The following is a 17,331-nucleotide window of genomic DNA, read 5'->3' on the forward strand; positions in this document are numbered from 1 at the left end:
TATTGGCCTTTGACCCCAGTTGCTCACACAGAGCAACCCAGGAATCTACTGGGTGATGACTGTCTTGTTCAAATGAGGTGACTCTGGATGGCTTTCTGGATTGCTCCTGGGTGAGGGCTGGTCCCAGAAAGACCAAGCTATGATTAGAAGCTTAGAACTTTTAGCCCTGCCCTCTATTCTCTTGAGAGGGGAGAAGGGCTAAAAATGGAGTTAATGATAAATCGTGCCTACAGAATGAAGCCTCCATAAAATCCCAAAAATAGGAGATTGGGAGTTTCCGGGTTGGTGCACCCTGGATGTGCTGGGAGAGCAGCTCACCTGGAGAGGGCGTGGATGCCGGTGACTCCACTTAACCTTGCCCCACTCATCTCCTCCATCTGGATCTTTTATCATTTAATACACTGGTGAACCAAGGTGTGTCCCTCAGTTCTCTGAGATGCTCTAGGAAATTGAACTGAAGATGGGGGGGCGGGGCTGTCCCCGGAACCTCTGGGCACTTGGTGAGCAGCAGAGGTGACAACCTGGGCTTGTTACTGGCTTGTGAAGTGTGTCGGCATGGCTGGGGGCAGTCTGGTGGGACTGAGCCCTTGACCATTGAGATCTGACCCTCCCTCTGGGGAACTAGTGTCAGAACTGAGTTCAGTTGTAGGACACCCTGCTGCTATTACAAAGAATTGCTTGGTGTAGGGAAAAGCTTCCATATAATTAGTGACCAGAAGTTTTTTACTTGAGTAGTAAAGAAGACAAACAGGGAAGAAAGGAGGGCAGACCTGGGTTTTTCCCTACATAGAAGGGAAATGAGCTGAGGTTTTTCTTCACCGTGGCATAAGGGCAGACTCGTGGAACTTCCCTAAGACTGCAAATATAATGAAACAGCAAATATGCCATATGAAGGAGCCATATCCTACCAGTCCATTGGGTTGGGCTCACTGGTGACAAATATTCTGTTATGTATGCAGAGTTTGCATGTTGTATACTATTTTTACATTGTTCTCTTGTGAAATATAACATTTAGAAAATTGTATAAAACAAAAGTGTACAATACCATGAATAACTACAAAATAGAACACCTAAATGGTGGTCTGGAAAAAAAGCGCTGTGCTAATAGTAAGGCCTGGTCCCTGAGCTCACATCAGTTTGGCTTTATCCCAGCCAGGTAGATTTAGTTGGTAGGAAAAGGAAAACAAAAGGGTCCATTTATAAGGGCCAGTTCTTCCTCCCCAGCAGAAAGGAAACAAGGTGTTTACTGGTGGCCAAAGAGAAGCCTTGTTTTCACACATAGAACTGCACCTTGTTTTTTTTTAAACTAACTACAAGTTGACTAATAATCACCATAGCATCAGTTTAGTAGCCTCGCAGGCAGAAACCAGTAGTTTTCTTCTTTCTTGACCGTTCTTTCTTATTCTCTAATGATGGCCACTATCCACACGTGTCCTTGGTACTTTATACATCAGAAGAGAAGCGATCAGGGAGACTCCTGCAAACATCCGATACTCCATTAGTTAACTTACCTTGATGGCTAGTTGCTGAGGAAGCCACAAACCAGGACTGAAACAACCAGTCTCGGTGGACAGGGAGGCCAAGGCCCAAGATGTGGGTTTCAGAGTGCCTTTCCTACACAGTGCTTCCTGCCACAGGACCCTCCATCCCACCTGGAAAGAGATGCCAGATGATTATTAACTCAAGTTCATTTTCCATCTTATCAATGGAAGAATGATGGAAGGCTGGAGGGCTAACATGTAGGCACCTGGATGTATCAGTCTGAGGTTAGTAGACCTCAGGTATACGGGCATAGTTCCCTGCATAGTGAGTCCAAGTTGTTTGGACCGTTCTCCGTAGGGCTCCTACCACAAGCATCTTGCTTTATTTAACATTCACATATCACTCTTGGTCCTATTTCCCATTTCTCTTCTTTTCCCTGCATCTTCAACTCCAATAGTGATCCCTGTTACGAGAGTACTAATAGTTTATACTTCACTCTGCCTCCCAACCTCTACCATATGCCCTGAGGGTAGCAGTGATAGACTGTCGATCACATGAACTGTAGATTACAGAGAATGATAGAAACTACGGGCCAATGTTCAATGATAATAGTAGAAATATTTATAGATTCAGAGAGCATCTCTAAGTATAGAAAGAGCTTTACATGCAAAACCCACACTAAGGGCCATGTAATCCCTTTTTTTTTCTTTTTTTTAGTGGATTTATTTTGAGAGCAGGCAGAGGAAGAGCAAGAGAATCCCAAGCCAGCTCCACACTGTCAGTGCAGAGCCTGATGAAGGGCTCAGTTCCAAGAAGTGAGAGATCATGACCTGAGCCAAATCTGATCGCTTAACCCGCTGAGCCACCCAGGTGCCCTGGCATGTAATCATTCTTATAAAGATAATAGTGGAATCTTTGATCAGGCATTGAAAGCCACCTTCTCTGCTCATTAGCGTAAAATAACTTTTCTGTAACTGACCCAATCCTTTTAGCTGAGAAATACCCTCTAGTATCATCATTCTAAGAAGAGAAGTGAGGTGGAGGGAATAACTTCTCAAAAGTGAAAATAAAATGCCTTTAGCTGAAGACACCTCTCCATTTGGAGATGGATTATGAACACAGTGTTTTGACAGTGCCTTTTCTTTTCCTTACTGAAAAGAGAATGAGAAAAAGGAAACAAAAATGAAACTGGGATTCTCACTGAAGGAATCTTCTCAAGAAGTATAAGAAAAAAAAAGATAGAAGTATATTAAAAATGGTCTCCCTTTATGAGCAACTAAACATGGTTAAGTTGGGAGAATTTTAAAAGGTCTAAGATGTCTCCTAAGGAAAACATCTAATAACTTTTTATGAAAGTAAGATAAGAGAAAATGAAAGATTAACAAGTTACTAAATTATGTCTTGGTTCACTCCTAGTTTTCAAAAATGGATTTTACAGATGAGCTAAAAGGAACCTCTGGTAGAATAGAATAATCAAAATAATGATTATCTCTGGCTGTTGGAATTGCTAGTAATTTTTCCCTTTTTGCATTATTCATATTTTAACATTTTTAAACACGGAAACTATAGTATTTCCTTAAGCAAAAACTCTTAAAATTTTATGATAAAATACCTTCGTTTAATTTTGGTTATGTTTACTATTTTAATGAATATTTTTAATGTTGAAAATGTGGGAATAGTATGACTATAAATCATAAGTTTTGAAGAAAAAATATACAAGGTAGTATAATAGAAGAGCACTAGCTTTGGGAATTTTAGACTCGAGTTTAAGTTCTCCTGTTTTACTAACTAAATGATCTTGAACAAATAAAATGACCTTATAACTGGTCAATTTTTTTTAGCATAAAGTAAGTAAAGTCATTAGATAATCTTCAGGGTCCCCTTGGGCTCTCCTATTGCTTTTAGTGAATTTTGAGACCAGACTAAATGGCTGTGTGAAACCACTGCCACCTGGTGGCTGTTATCTACAGTGAAGGGGCTGTATCTAAGATCTGAAATCCCCATCATTCATTCATTCCTTAATTCATGTTTATACAATATTTGCCTACCATCTATGTGCTGGGCAAGTGCCAGCACCATGGCTCATTCAAGTTGGTGTTTTTGTAAATGACACTTTCTAGACATGAGCCGTCACATGCTAGCTGTATGGCCTTGAGGACATTATTTAACCACTTTTGAGTCTCTGTCTTCAAAATCTGAAACATAAAGATAATAATATCCACCTTACATTGTTAGAAAATCTAGAAGTGATGGATGTAAAGGACCTCACACAGTCCACAGCAAAGAATATTTGGTCAATAAATGGTAGTGATTATCCTCAGGAAGTTACCATCTGGTAAGGGAAATAAGACAAATACAGAAATCAGTGCAATATGTGATATGCCTTAAAAGTACAAAGAGGCACAGGGGACATTCAGCAAAAAGGCAAAACCTAAATGCAAACAGAGTGGAGTACAGAGGACTCCTAGGAATTCTGGAATGGGAGGTTGCTGGTCTGCTCTGGAGGGTCCCAAATGCCAGGCAAGCAGTGGCCAGCCACGGAAGAGCTGGGTCAAAGTGTAACAACCCCAGAGCTGAGCCTCAGGAAGATTGATATTAATTTAATGCCCATGACAATGAGGTTAAGAGGCCATTGCCAGAACAGTCAGGCAATAAACACAGAGGATGGTAAAGGAAGGATGGAGAGAAACCGCATGAAGAGATTATAAAAACAAAGTTAAGTACGAAACTTGCTAGGACTTGAGACATTGTTAGGATACAAATGAGCTACTTGAGATGGAGGGATGCTACTATGTGCTTGGGGTCGTGAAACCAACCCGACCAGCACTTGTAGGACTAGACTCCAGGCCTCCTGGCGTGGGCTCTGACACCTGCTCCACCCAGGAAGGCGTTAACCCAACTCTCCCCTCGGTACGAACACTGAACCAAAATATACAAGTGTGTTGGAAAGTAGTAAACTCTTGGTGACTATTTTCTAATGTGCCAGGGGCTCGAGGGGAAATATTGTGATACAATATTCTTCTGCAAGTCTGTTCACTTTGAGTATTAGAAAGGGCATTATACTCAGAGGGAAATAAAATCCCAAGTGTGTCCCATTTTGAAACCCCCGTGGGATTTATAATGCCTTAACTTTTAGTTGACATGAAATACTATTTTTCTGGCATCTCAGGCAGGCAAGTTCAGAGGTAATGTTTTGACAAACAGCGTAGCTCAGGACCAATGACAGGAAGCTCTCATAGAATTTACTTTGACTAGAACAAAGGCAAATGATGATACAGCTATGTTTGGCATGGAAGAGTTTTTGTTGGGAATGATAGGGAAAAATTATTTTAGAAGAAGACTAACGCTATCTGAAGGTCCTGTCATATGGAGGAGTGTGGGATAATTCCATGATATTTGGAATAACACAGTTCAGAAAAAAGAAGGTGCCCGTTGAACTGAGGCTGTGTTTGATTATCATAGAAGAGATGAAACAGTTTTTCATAGTCAGAAAAATCAATATGCAGCCAAAGGAGAGATGCTCTTAGATGATAAGGCAATAAAAACTTCCAAGGGTCACTTAAAAATGTTTCCGAATTCATTTCAGCCTAAACTTATCCCCATGCCTGTCTCACGCTATCTGCCAGCGATTTCACTGGAATATGTTAGCTAGTCTCCCTGGAATCATTGTCAAGTCTCCTTGGAATGGAAACTGACAAACTCCAAGGGTGAGTGGGAGAAAAAATGGTGCTGGAAGCAAGAGAGGAAGTGTTTTTTCAGTTTAGTGCCAGAAGTAAGTGCTGACATTGTCTCCCATGTGTTTGGGGACAGTGGCACATGCCAATGGTAACACATTCACTTTTCACTTATCCTCGTCCTTTGCTCAGAGACATTTGGCAAATGACTGCGGAAGCCACAGCTCCTTCTCCCTCCCCACTCTCACATTTCTGAGCCCCTTTCCTCTCTCTTGGGCAAAAGAGACAGTTTCCACTTTGTCTCATGAGCATCATCACCCAGAGTGAATTCTCTTGTTTGTCCCGCACATGCATCGTGAAGCGCAAACACTTTTTCCTTACATAACGTCACGTCCTCTCTTTATTAGCACACCTTTTGGGGGTTTGAGCATTAATCTCGGCTGACTTCAGAGCTACACTAAGCAAAGCCTGCATTTTCTAGGCTAAAGGAGACACAAGTTAAAGGATCTAGTTGATGCTGATTAAGATAAGAGAGAAGCTAGTTAATCACGTGGGCTCCATGCCAATATGGTTTTCTCCCTTCCCACCAAGTTCATGGTGTTGGGGGGAGTTTGGGAGGAGGGTGTGTGCTTAGACTTCTTGGGCTTCCAGCATGGCTCTGAGCTGGCTGGCATAGCTGCCTAGCCCTTGGCTACTGCAGTATGGCTGAGAAGTAGAAATATAATGTTTATTTCTTTTTAAAAAAATTTTTTAATGTTTATTTTTGAGAGAGAGAGCTAGAGAAGAGGAGTGAGAGATGACTGACACACAGAATTCAAAGCAGGCTCCAGGCTCGGAGCTGTACACACAGCCTGACATGGGGCTTGAACCCATGAGTCGTGAGATCATGACCTGAGCCAAAGTCAGACCCTTAACCGACTGAACCACTCAGGTATCCCAATATTGGTTTTTTTTTCCTAAAGATAGTTTTACTTCTACGTGAACACTGTCTACGCTGAACATCTTTTGGTTAGAAGGCAAACATAATCACCCATTTGCCACATTTTCCTTGTGCTTTCTTTCCAAAACTTATTTGTAGGCACAGAGTATCATCTTTTAAACTGCTTTATCTGTGCCAGCTTTTGTTAGAATCAGTTGTGAGAACTCCATTTAGAATATACATCGTAGGGGGAACCCAGGTGGCTTGGTCGGTTAAGCATCCAGCTAAGGCTCAGGTCATGGTCTCACTGTTCGTGGGTTCGAGCCCCACATCAGGCTCTGCTGACGGCTCAGAGCCTGGAGCCTGCTTCAAATTCTGTGTCTTCCTCTCTCCCTGCCCCTCCCCGACTCACGCTCTGTCTCTCAGAAAAATTGAATGAACATTAAAAAATATATAGACATCGTAGGAAGAAGAGAACTAACCTTTTGAATTGCTGTATACTCCAGGCACAATGCCAGTTGTGTTTCTTTTACCTGAGCTGGGTATTTTGTAAAGTTGGAGCAGAATTCCTCTTAGCTTTCTGGAGTTTTAGGGAGTTGCCATCATTCTGATGGGCTCCCTAAGTGTTAGACTGGGTCCCAGAGCTTGAGGCTTGCTTGGGCAGCCTGAGAAGTGAGAGGCAGTGACGCTCAGGAGAGAGGGGACCCCAAAATGTGGCGGGAGGCTAATTGGAGAAGGGACCAGAGCCAGTGAGAAACTTCTCATCACCTAGGAACTTACTCCTTTAAATGTATATTATGCAAATTTCAAGCATACGCATTAGAAGGCATGACCCCTATGTACTCCTCACTCAGCTTCTACAATTATCAATTCATAGCTGATTTTGTTTCTTCTAGAGCCCTGCCTACTCCCCATCCCCAACCCCAATGAATCATTTTGAAACAAATCCCAGACATTGTATCACTGCACTGGTTTATCCGTTTGCTGAACCAACTGTGGGGCAGCTTCCCTCGTCTTACCCAACTTCAATAAAGTTGACTGCACGCACAGCCGTAGTGTTGGTGGCAGCTTTGGGGGAGGACGAAACGCGGAAAAGCTTGCATCTGGGCCACAGCAGGTAAAGAACGAGACAGTAGTATGAAGTTGGATGCAGATCTGCGGTTAAGAATGAGCAAGCAGGACTCTCAAGAGTTCTTGAAATGATTGGGGGACTGGATGGGGATGCTAGATTTTCTACAGGAAGTCAGAGGAGGTCTTCATGCAGGACTCGGTGTGGGTGTGGGTGTGGTTGTGGGTGAGTGTGTTTTATTATTAAAATGAATAGTGACTCTAAAAGACTGGAAGTCTTTGGGACAGCCAGACAGCTGGCTTTTGGGTTACAGTTGCATATTCCAAGTTTCCTTTCCTTGAAAGGAAAGAAAATACTAAATTTAAACACCATCTTTTAATTCCTCAATAATTTCCCCTTCTGTCTCTTTAACAAATGCAGTCTTTAGACAACCAATGCAAAGCGTTTATTCCCCACCACCCTTTCAGACATATGCCGTCACTGAGGAGTTGTTAAGCAGTCCCAATCCCAATTAAATTTTCAACTGTTCTCTGTGTAGCTTTGACTGAATCACTGTTCTTTAATAATTTGTGATGAACAAGCAAATATTACCCATCTAAGGAAAGTTCACCTAGGTGCCTGCACAATTCTCCTGCAGCATTCTTAAAGGAAAAATAAATGAGGGGCAGGGGAGTGTGTGTGCCTGGGTGGTTCAGGTCATAATCTCATAGTTCCCATGAAACATGGGTCTCTCATCTCATTGTTCATGAGTTCGAGCCCTGTGTCCGGTTCTGTGCTGACACGGTCAGATCCTGGAGCCTGCTTTCAGATTCTGTGTGTCTCTGTCTCTGTCTGTCTGTGTGTCTCTCTCTGCCCCTTCCCTGCTCAGACTCCGTCTCTCTCTCAAAAATAAATAAACATTAAAATTTTTTAAAAGAAAAATGGGGATCATAGTTGAACTAAATATAGATTTGTTAAATCAATAATGGTCTTTACGCTTATAGATAAACAGAAGAATTGGGGGCTTGAAATGTCATTTTCTCTTAGAACCATCTACAAAGGGGATAATTGCCCAAATACTTGTCCAATGTCGGATATACAGTAACTTTTTTTTTTGGCACACTTATGGTGTGAGTTGTGGATGAGTTATGTCCATGATGTTTCATCTTGAGAATTGTAATTCCTATCCTAATGCAAAGAAAATTTCTTTGAGAAAAAAATGAGAACCAAAGAGAAAATTACAACTTTCCTATTTAATAACTTGCCTTTCTGTCTTAGGAAAAGAGAGGCTTTACCTGAGAAACAAAAATTATAAGTGATGTTAAGACAACATATTGTTAAATATATTGCTGTTCAGAGGCCTTAGAAAATAATATCCAGCATCCACTAGATGTCACTTGATGTTTGCTTTTTTGTGAAGGTAGCATTTTTTTTTTAAGGTTTATTTGCAATTATGAATTGATGACTCCCAGTGGGTCCAAACTGGCAGAAAACAAGATGCAGCAATATTTGAGTGAAAGCAGGCAAAAGTCATTAAATGAGAACAATGATTATAACTTTAAATAAGATTTGGGTGGTTGTGGGGTTTGCATAATCCCTCCTGGCATTTGCAAGGATGAAGAGAAGCCAGCAGCTTTGCCCTCCTGCTGTGTTTAAACAAAAAATGGAAAATTGTAATGAACAGCTAGATTTTTCCTATCTTCCATTTTCTTTTTTCTTCCTCCTCCCTCCTCATTTTTAGGAGAACAACTTATAAAATGATTCCATTTAATGAAGTTCTTTTGCTGCATTTTAAGACTGATTTTTGTTGCTATTGTTCAAATTTCAACCCACCAATTAAAACTGTTTTAATCCACATTATGTAAAGGAAAGACATGTGACAAAAGTAAATGGGGAAGATGTCTAGAAATTTTGCGAGGATTCTCTGGGGTTATCCACTTCCCGTACTTACTAAAAATCTAATAATCAGTTCCACTAGAGACCATGTATCCTGGGGTTTTGTTTTGGATAACAACTATTTGTTTATTTTTTTTAACTGTCATTGTATTTTGGCTTCACGATGGTTAAATAAGTCTCAGTATTAAGTAAACTTCTCTTACCCTGCCTATTTCCTGTCTTGTCAAACCTTTCCTTGTAAGAATAACAGTGTTCTTTTATTTGGTAGTGTGCAGCATGATGTTTTTGGCATGCTCAACCTTTTTGACTTGCAAAAACTTGTGACCTCAAGCGTGAGAGAAGTGAATGCTTGCTTTAGTACCTCATAGGGTCCCAATCTTAGAAAGGGTTCTGTTGCATACATGATAGAGTTGCAAAAGAATGATCAGCATATTTATTCCCCAAACATCACAAATAATTAATAGGAATAGATTTTTTTTTACTGAGCTACTGAAGTTATAAACCAGTGAATACTTGAACATTTTGTTGCTGCTAACCGTACATAATTCCTCAAACTGACATAGCTATACAAAGATGTAATGCTTTTATTTACTGTGTTCTGTCTAAATCATTCATATTTTAAAAAACAGCTTCAACCCAACACACATTCTATGCCAGAGGTGGTTTTCATATGCCAAGTAGAAGAAGAGAAGAAACGTCTTTATGGCCTAATCTTTACAAATCTGGATCTAAATGCTTGTCACGAGGGTTCTATGACTCAAGAACCACCAACGCCAAGTACCAACCAAGGAGCACTTAATTTTTTTTTAAGGGTGGCTATTTGATAGCATTTGTTTCTGTCTTTTGGTTTATTTTCTATTTTTCAGTATTTTTAATTAAGAGAATTAAAGCCGTGGTGAACATCTCTTGCTTTTAAAAATCGGCAACTGCTAAATATTTATCTTGAAATACTGAGGTTGGAACATGAAGAAAGTGGATCTGAAGATGTCATAGAATAAAAGTTTATAATCATGTAGCAAGCATTCTGATAATTTTCTGCACATCTCGACTAACAACAATTTTTTAAACATCTCAAGGAGGTGGGATTTAATTAAAATATTATTATCAACGGGCACCTGGATGGCTCAGGTGGTTAAGCGTCAGACTCTTGGTTTCAGCTCAGGTCATGGATTCGCAGATCATGTGTTTGAGCCTCTCATTGGGCTCTGCACTGACAGCACGGATCACACTTGGGATTCTCGCTCTCTCTCTCTCTCTCTCTCTCTCTCTCTCCACCCCCCTCCCCCACTTGCACTGTTTCTGTCTCAAAGTAAATAAACTTTTAAAAATATTATTATCAAGCAGTTCACTTTTTTATCTTTAGTTTAGAAATACCATTCTAATGAAGAGCCTATGATAGGCAGTAACAGGTTAATAACTGAGGACTGAAGAAGACACATTCATCTCCCTGATCTGGATAACTTTTTCTCTAAAGGTCTGAAACACAGAGCTATAAATTCAGTTTAAGACTGTCTTAAACTCGTCATCAGACTTCCCTCTGTTGTTCATGGTCATCAGGTATTTCTTCTTTTCCAGAGCTGAATCTAAAGGGATTTAAATAATAATATCAAAATGTATTGCACTAATCCTACACACGAATGCTTTCTTCCACTGCAGACCAAAACGTACTTTGTTATCTTCCTTCTATAGCTGTAACAAGGAAATACAGATATTCCTCAACTAATGATGGGATTACTTCCTGTTGCACCTGTCATAAGGTTAAAAGGCATTCAGTTCACCTCCTACCGAACAACCAGCACCTACTGCAGACATAACTCGGAGCGCTTTCATTAGCTTACAGCTGGGCAAAATCATGAACTCAGAGCCTATTCTATAATGCAGTGTTGAATATCTCATGTAAGTTACTGAATACTATACTGAAAGTGAAAAACAGAATGATTGCAGTGTATCAGTAGTTCATCCCTGGATCCTGTGGCTGACTGGGGGTTGTGGCTCACTCAACCCTGCTCAGAACCACAGGGGAGAATCAGGGAGTTTCACCACCTTGGACAAAGATCAAAATTCAAAATTCGTAGTTTACTGAATCTGTATTGCTTTCACACTATTGAAAAGTTGAAAAATTCTATGTCAGACTATCATAAGTCAGAGCCATCTATACAATTGATTTATTACCTTTTCTACTTTTTAGTATAAAGCTATAGTATGGCATGATAAAATGAAAAGTATTTAAAAGTTAAAAACTGGCATGTTTTAAAGAAACACCCTTCAAGTCGAAAAGATGAAAGCCCAGAATAAAACCCATAAGGTATTGGCAGCCTTAGCTCTACGGTAGAGGAGCTTTGGGTATGGACTTTGAATTCAAACTGTCTGGATTCAAGCCTTAGCTCCGCCCCCTCCCAGCTGGATATTTGGGCTCATTAATCATCCTCTCCAAGCTGCAATCCCCTCTTGTGGTAAAATGGGAGAAATTATACTGCTCATATTACTTTTTTTGAAGAGTAAATAAATTTTATTTGCAAAATGCTTAGCACAGCGCCTGGTCCCTGATCAGTGTTTAACAGGATCTACTATGATAATCATTATTATGAAGTTAGACAGTAATGTCCTTATAAACTTTGGCCATTTTTATATCATCTATCACACTTGTCTGGTGAGAAACTTTGCAGAGAATTGAGTGATTGGGGTCAGATTTGCTATGTCACGGAAGCACCTGAAATACATTTTGAATTTAATTTGTGATTTGTTCTACCACCTTAATACAAACAAGAATCCATGAACTTGCTTGTTTTAAACTCTTCATATTTGTAGTAGCTACAAAAATATTTAAAACTTGCTTCGGGGCATCTAGAGAATATTTTGCAAAACAATTGTTAAATATTTACCCATTTAAGAGAGAATGCAATGAGATATTAGGCAACATGAAATATATTCATTTGCCTTTGATTCTCTCCTTTTTAAAAATTAGTCTATGGGGCACCTGGGTGGCTCAGTCCGTTAAGCCTCCAACTTCGGCTCAGGCCATGGTCTTGTGGTGCATGGGTTCGAGCCCTGCATCAGGCTGTGTTGACAGTTCGGAGCCTGGAGCCTGCTTCAGATTCTTTGTCTCCCTCTCTCTCTGCCCCTCCCCCACTCACACTCTGTCTCTCTCAAAAATAAATAATAAACATGAAAACTAACTGAATAATAAAAATTCACCTAAAACACCTAGTATTCTGTAAAGTACTGGCCAGTGATGAATGCAATCCATGCTCACAAAGCAGTCTTGTTCACTACCACCATTTTTAAGATTGTTTAGCAATATTTTTCAAAACTGCTTACTTATTTATTTGTTAGAAAGAGAATCCTAAGCAGTTCTGCAATGTTCTGCATTGTCAGCACAGAGCTAGACCTAGGGCTTGAACCCACAAACTGTAAGATCATGACCTGCGCTGAAATCAAGAATGGAATACCTAACTGATGGAGCCACACAGGCGCCCCAAGATTGTTCAGCCAATGAGCTAAAAGGTCATATGATTAGTATAAATCATCTGATTAATAGTAGAGCAAATTGAGTATTATGGTTCTACTGTGGCAGCACTCCAGCCTAAATAAGAATCCTGATCAAATACTCAGCTACAGTATTTACAACAAACATATTGACCAAAGGAATGCAAACAGAGTGTAAATGACAAAATTCAGACATCTTAAAATGATCACTCAATCTCTCTTGAACACATATGCACACCAGAATACGTTTTTTTTTCACATTTGTTGAAATTATGGAATCCTTATGCGTTTTTCCTTCCACTGAATGGCATTTTCCATCATCCATTGACTTGAGTTTGCAAAGGCCAGCATTACAGATTTTATTTATTCCCTCCGGGCACTAGGGTTGCAGTTTTATTGGACCTCCAATAGACGCAACAGTAAAATAGCATGTCAGTATCCATACATGCAGGCCTGTTTCTGGTGTAATAAAAGGGGGGTCAAAGGTAGTGTAATTTTCCACTCAATTACACATCTTTTTACATTTTAAGTGCTATACTCAGAGCTAAGTGTCACACTTCTCAGACTTACTACTATGTCAAAAATTGAGAAAGATCTTAAATTATGAACTTTGGTAGCTTATTCAATCTTCAACAGTTATTCATATTCTCCTCACACTCACTTCCTCATGCTTAACTCCTCAAACATACTCAAAACAAATGGTATCTGTTTGAATTCTCATGACCACCATGTAAGATGGACATTATTACCCTCATTTTGAATATAAATAACTCCATCTAGGAATCTTGGGAGAACCCAGTTCTCTGTATTTTGACATTTAGAACAAATCCTTTCAAATGTACCACAACTACTCTTCAGTTTTAGCTTGATATACTATGATTTTCCCCCAGGCTGGTGTTAATTTAGGCACTTTTTAAAACAATTTTTTAAGTTTATTTATTTATTTGGAGGGAGAGAGAGAGAGCACAAACAGGGAAGGGGCAGAGTCAAGGAGAGGCAGATTCTGCAGGCTTTGTGCCATCAGCGCAGAGCCTAGTGTGGGGCTTGAACTCACAAACTATCAGATCATGACCCGAGTTAAGGTCGAGTCAGATGCTTAACTGCACCACCTAGGCACCCCACCCCCTTTTAAAATGTTTATTTATTTACTTTCAGAGAGAGAGAGCATGTGTAAGAGCACAAGCAGGGGAGGGGCAGAGAGAGAGGGAGGGAGAGGGAAGAGAGAAAGAGAGCAGGCTTCATGCTGTCAACACAGAGGTCGGTAGGGGGCTCATATCCACCAACTGTGAGATGATGACCTGAGAATTAGACTCCCAACCGACTGAGCCACTCAGGTGCCCCTGATTGAGGCACTTAGGGTCTAACTATCATTCTAAGATCACTAGATCTAGTAAAACAAACAAAAAAACAAAAAAACCCTAAAGCCTTTATATTATCATAGCATTTTTTCCTAGTCTTTATTCTAGTAGGAGAAATATGCTTTCCCTGCAGACCTTGTATCATGGAAAAGTCCCCATTTGCTTTTGCAAATATCCTCCTCTTCTTGACATTCTCTCAGGTTTCAAAGAAAATTTTAAAAACAAAAATTTGGAAGTGACAACATATGGACTGCATGATAATCATAAGGCAGTCCATTTACAGCTGCCAACGCATTCTGAGCTTTCTTCCTTTTAAAGTTATCTTTGGAGGCATTTATGTTTGTTTCTCCGTCCATCTGCCCTCCTGCACGTAGCATCAATGTGATTCTAGGGAGGTTGAGCCCACCTGGTGCTCGTTTGCATCTCATCTCCTGGCCAATGATTGGTTCAATGGTAAGCATGTGACCTAAGCCTACCCAATGCAAGCAGACTTGAGACTTTGGGTGGGAGTTATCAGTCAAGAGGCTTGCTCTCTCCCAGCAGACTTGAGAGAGGAAGCATTAGCAGAGCAGAAAGTTTCTTAAAACCAAGAGACCTAAATCCCAAAGCAACAGAAGAGAACTGGATACATGGTAACATTCTTGTTGAATCCTTGATGCAGCCTTGTCTGGTATCTTTACCTACGAGCGTTTCAGATGATTGTTTAGATTTCCTTTTTAGGTTTAAGCCACTGTGGGTTGAAATTTTTTTGGCTACTTGCTACTCTTAGCCATCTTAACTTACATACACTACCTATTTTTTCCCACACTGGTTCTAATAGTTCTAATAGTCCTGCAGAAGTGGCAGGAAGCGCCCCTGCTAGGCACAGATTGCCTTGTTTTAATGGGACCACGCTTCCTTTAACAGAACCTGATTTTTTAAAAAGCACATTTAAATTGCACAACCAGGATTTAAAATAGTGACCCAAAGTGCTTACATCTAAAAATTCTAAACCATTGTCTAATACTACCATGCTATTAACTGTGAAAGAGCTGATAAGCTGATAGAAAGTATTTTCCTCATGACTCCTATTTTCTTTGAAGTAAACACCTGGGCCAACAGAGTTTGACGACCCAGCTTTTTGGATCCCTAAAAGGATTACAGCATGATTTTCCAACCTCTCACAAACCCCTCCTCTACCAATGAAAATTACTAGGTACTATAAATCTGTCTTTAAAAAATTAATTGGAATCAAAATGTGCTTTGAAATACGTTATTTAATTTTATGTTAGATCTCGGAGTTTTCTGAAATGTCTTCTAATTGCTTCAGCATGGTGGTGAAATACTTAATGCATGTGGCTTTAGAAGTCAATGATACAACAAGGTGTACAATGAAAAATAGCAGTCCTCTGCCTACCCTTCTCCATCTTAACTCGAATGAAACACTTTCAAGTGCTTATTTTCTTTGCTTTCATGTTTCTAAATAATATGCATGTGGCTATTTCCTTATTTTTCCCCAGTGTAGGCATTCTACTGGTTTTCTTCTGCAGCTGAAGAGAATTCAGCTTTCTTAGCATACTCAATTTTTGCACCCTGCTCCCACCTTGCTTTCCTTCTCCCTAGAAGGAGAGCTTAGTTTTTTTGTGTTTATCATTAATTTCTCACCAATTCTTTGACAGAATTTCTCACCATTCTTTGAATGAAATCAATGGAGTGGATTAAGATAGTCTATCCATTTCTTTTTCTTTTTCCTTTTTTCTAGATGCTTCTAAACCTCTGGCTCTGGCTGGCTCCAGTCATGGTTGACTGCTCTCCAGCCTGCTGTACAGCTCCCATCTTGGGACCATCTTCTTAGGCATTCCCTTCATCTCTGTACTCGGGGGATTTCTTATGCCTGGATCCCATGGTTTCCTACTTTGGCTTATGTTCTAATTTCGGTGAAGCACAGTCTCCAGTAGATTCTTAATTTGTTTTTTAAGGCACAACAAACATAGAGTCTACTCCACTTGTGTCCAGCCTACTTAATTTTTGAATAGTTATTCATATAAGCACCATAATGATCCTGAGGCTCTCCAGCGCTCTACAGAGCTTGTGCATGCCTCTTCCCAGTCAGCACCCGTCTCCGTCACACCCCCTCCAATGACGTAATCACTATTCTGACTTTCATCACCATCAGTTAATTCTGCCTGTTGTTGAGCTTTATGTACATAAACAAAAAGTATGTACTCTTATATTTGGCTCTCTTTTACTTTTTATTATGCTTAGGAAAGTCATTTATGCTGTTGCATATACCAGTAATTTGTTCTTCTGTTTGTTTTTTTGCTGTGTTATATGGTATGAATTTAAAGTATCTGGATGTTAAATACAGCTGCTATAAATAGTGTTGTTCTGTCTTTTTGTTGGACACATGCACTCATTTCTTTTAGGTATATGCCGTACGAGGGGAATTACTGGGCTATCAGATATTCATTACCTTCTTGAGATATGGTGCAGTTGGAAATATTTATGGTAGGTTACATGTTAGGTTAGCCTAGACTGTACTACAGTAACAATAAGCCTCACATCTTTATGGTTTAATATATCAGGTATTTTCTGGCTTAGACCAGTCTGCTGGAGGTCAGGGTAGTTGTCTTTCATGTGGTGATTCAGCGATCCGGAATGCTTCAATCTTATGGCTCCACTATGTCAACAGGAGGACTCTTCAGAAAACATGGAGCTCATACGTCCCTCTTCAAGGCTTTGGCCAGGAAATGGCATGTCGCTTCTGCTTATACCTCCGTGATCAGAACACATGACCCCACCTAACCTGGAGAGGTCCAGGAAGTACAGTGTTCCATGTACCAGGAAGAAAAGGAGAAACAAATACAGGTGAGCATAAGCAATGTCTACCACACTTCCCATATCTATAAGTACTTCTGTTCATACCGAAATGGAAGTTTGGCCAGGTATTTAAATCCTAGGTAGAAGGAACTTGTTTTCCTTAGAGGTTTGAAGTCATTTCTCCTTTCTTTTAGCTTCCAGTGTTACTTTTAAGAAATCCAGTGCCATTGTGAACTGCTTTTCTCTTTAGATGTATTTAGGATTTACTCTATATCTCTAGTATATGGACATTTCATAATGATATGTTTGTTGTGGGTATTTTACTTGGTTATATTTCATCACGACGTTTTTGTCCTATATTTTGCAAGGCTTTCTCAACTTTACCTTCCAAGTCTTTTATTGATTTAAAAATATTTCTTCTACTTTTCTATTTGTAATGCTTAGATATTTTTCTTGTGCACTTATCTCCTTTTTATTGTATCTTTTTTTAATGGGTGCAATAACTGTTAATAAGTCTTTTGAAGTATTCTCTTGGATTGCCTTTTTTCCTCAATGTTTTATTTGTTCACATTTATTTGTACTTGCTTTGGGTTTTTAAATCTATCTTTCATATTAAGGAATTTTCTCATATATCTGGAGATCTTTGGCTGCCTGTTTACATTGAGGTGT

Source organism: Suricata suricatta, chromosome 9 (assembly GCF_006229205.1).
Source record: "Suricata suricatta isolate VVHF042 chromosome 9, meerkat_22Aug2017_6uvM2_HiC, whole genome shotgun sequence".
Lineage (NCBI taxonomy): Eukaryota > Metazoa > Chordata > Mammalia > Carnivora > Herpestidae > Suricata > Suricata suricatta.